The following is a 3218-nucleotide window of genomic DNA, read 5'->3' as shown; positions in this document are numbered from 1 at the left end:
ATCCTATTTATTTATTTATTTATTTATTTATTTATTTATTTATTTTTAGAGGTTTTTGCTAGCTATAGGGCGCATGTGCTCGCCAGACAGACAGACAGAGACAGAGACAGAAAGCGAGAAATCACCCCCCAGGGGGGATGGGCACGCCACAGTCCCTTCTCCTTCATTCTCCTCTCAGGATCTTGGTCATGCACGCACACGCTCCCGGCTTGAGTTTTAAGCCACCAGGTCCGGGGTCCGGGACACGAACCACGGTCGACTACATGGGAGTCCAGCAACATAGCCATTATGCTAACTGCTGGTCCCTGATTTATTTATGATCTTCGTGTCTTGAAATAATGACTTCAAGATCATAATAGTAATAACCCTTTCAGAGCATTTGCTTGGGAATTGTTGAGGGCTGAGAGGGGCCCCTACATGGTGAGTTTTCTTCTTCCTCAACCAATCCCCACCCCGCCACACACACCACCTCCCCACCCGCCGCTCAGGTCTGGTTTGGGCCTGGGTTCCAAGTAGGGGGAGGGGAGAAAGTGGAGGCTTTTGTCCTAATTATCCACAAGTCCTGGAGAATCCTCTGGTGGTACGCTAGGGGCCTCACTAGGGGCTTGGGTTTCACACCAAATGCTCAGCCCCGCCCCGCCCCACCCCTCCCAGGCCTTCCTCTGACAGGAAGACCCCATCTGTTCCCTTCTTCCTCTGCTGCCCCCAGGGGTCTCAGAGCCCCTCCTCTTTACAATCTTGCTGCGCAGGGCCCAGGGAGGCCAGGTTCCCACTATGCATAGTTCACACAGAAAAGATGAGGCCGGAGAACCCAGAGGGTCCAGGTGGCACTGCTGGGGCCCCTGGTTAGCCTCGCCCACCTCATCAGTTTCAGAAGATGTTATGATGGGAAAAGAGGTTTCTTTCTTTTTTTAAAAAAAGAATTATTTATTTATTATTGTTATTATTATTTTTCACATGAATTTTGCCAAAGACAGAGAGAGAAAGAGACAGAGAGTAAGAAAGCAAGCCACCAGGTCCTGGACTCGAACCATGGTCAGCCATGTGGGAATTCCAACATCTTAACCACCATGCCACCTGCTGGCCCCAGGAAAAGAGGTTTCTTTAAAAGAACCTGGGGAGGGACCAGCAGTTAGTGTAATGGCTATGTTGCTGGACTCCCACATAGTCGACTGCGGTTCTCATCCTGGACCCAGTGGCTTAAAACTCACGCCGGGCACGTGTGCGTGTGTGCCCAAGATCCTGAGAGGAGAATGGAGAAGGGATTGCGGTGTGGCCATCCCCCGCTGGAAGGTGATTTCTCTCTTTCTGTCTCTCTGTCTCTCTCTCTCTCTCTGTCTGTCTGGCGAGTGCACACGCCCTATAGCAAAAGCCTCTTAAAAAAAAAAAAAAAAAAAGAGCCTTGGTAGGGTGGCAGGTAGTGGTACAATGAGAACACACCAGGGTCCCATGGGTTCCCATCCCAGGACCTCCCTGAACAAACCAGGTAGATGTGTCAGAGATCTCGGCTTCTGTGATGCAGGTGGATTGTGGCATGAGGACCCTGTTAGGGGTACATGTCTCTCTCTTTCTCATAAAGGAAATAAACTTTAGAGTATATATAAGTACTGGACTGGCCCTGTAGCCTAGTGGTTAATGCAGCTGGATCCCAAATGGCTGGCCAGGCAGTTCGAATCCTGGACCCAGGTGTGTGTGTGTATATGTGCCCAAAACCCCAAAAGGAGAGAGAACTGGAGAAAGGACTGCGGTGTGGCCATGCCTCATGAAGGGATGCTCTCTCCTCTCTCTCTGGCCACTGTATGCACCCTCTAGCAGAATAATAACTGAATATGTGTGTGTGTGTGTGTGTGTGTGTGTTACACATATATAAAAGAAATAAAAAGTGAGGTCAGCTGTTATCCCCCCCCCACCTCCCATCTCTTGGCCTGGAAAAAATGACAACCTCCATGAGGCTCCTCCAGAAGTGGGGAGGAGCCTGAGATGGGAGAGAATAGATCTGGGGGGGGGGGGCCGGAAGCTCAGAGTCCTCGCCCACCAGAGGGACCTGCCAAGCAGGCAGTGGATCAGGATCCCCTTCGAAGGAGGCATCCCGAGGGGTCAGGCCTGCAGAAGTGACAGGAAGGAAGTGGAGGGCTCAGGGCTGGAGTCAGGCCGAGAAGCCCAGCTAGCTCAGCCAGCGCTTGCCTCTACCTGTCCCCGACCAGGAAAGGACTCACAGTGCCTCTCTTTTCTTTGTTCTTTCCTAAAGTTTAATTGAACATTTTCTATAAAATCATGATTGGATGGCCCCAGAGCCTAGTGGTTAAAAGAAGCTGGATCCCACAGAGCCAGCTGAGGTCCAAGTCCTAATCCTGGCAGGTTGAAAAACACACCAGGCACATGTGTGTGTGCCCAAAATGTTTTTTACTTTTTAAAGGTTTTTGCTATAGGGTGCATGCACTCATTGGAGAAAGACAGAGAAAGAAGTAAGAAATCTCCTCCTGGGGGGCAGGGATGTCCATGCTGCCATCCCTTCTCCTCATTCTTTTTTATTTATTTATTTATTTTAATTCTTCAATTGACCAGAGAGAGACAGAGAGGGAGAGAGGAAGTGTGCGAAAGCAAGCCACCAGGTCTAGGACTTGAACCGTGGTCAGCCATGTGGGAGTCCGGCACCCCAACCACCACGCCACCCGCTGGCCCCCTTCTCCTCATTCTTCTATCAGGATTTTGGACATGCACACACATGCACCCAGTATGGTTTTTTAAAAAGATTTTTGCCATAGGGTGTGTGCACTCACTGCAGAGAGACAGAGACAGAGAGAGGGGAAGTGAGAAGTCACCCCACAGGAGGGATGGTCACGCCACAATCCTTTCTCCTCTGTTCTCCTCATGGGATTTTGGACATGCACGCGTACACACCCAGCACGATATTCAAGCTGCCAGGTCCGGGTCTCGAACAGGAGTCAGCCATGTGGGAGTCCAGCTATGCCACCTGCTGCCCCCCCACTCCCCCACTTCAGAGTGATTTTTCAAGCCACTGGATCCAGGGCTCTAACTGGAGTCAGCCATGTGGGAGTTCAACACCTTAATCACCATGCCAACATCCCCCATGCCCAAAATCTTGACAAAATGGAGGAATGGAGAAAGGTTTGTGGAGTGACTCCCCCCATTGGGGGTGCTTTCTCACCTCCTCCCTGGCCAGCATATATGTTCTCTGGCTATTTAAAAAAAAAAAA

This window comes from Tupaia chinensis, unplaced genomic scaffold (assembly GCF_000334495.1).
Source record: "Tupaia chinensis unplaced genomic scaffold, TupChi_1.0 Scaffold000101_1, whole genome shotgun sequence".
NCBI lineage: Eukaryota > Metazoa > Chordata > Mammalia > Scandentia > Tupaiidae > Tupaia > Tupaia belangeri.
This window is presented reverse-complemented; position numbering follows the sequence as displayed.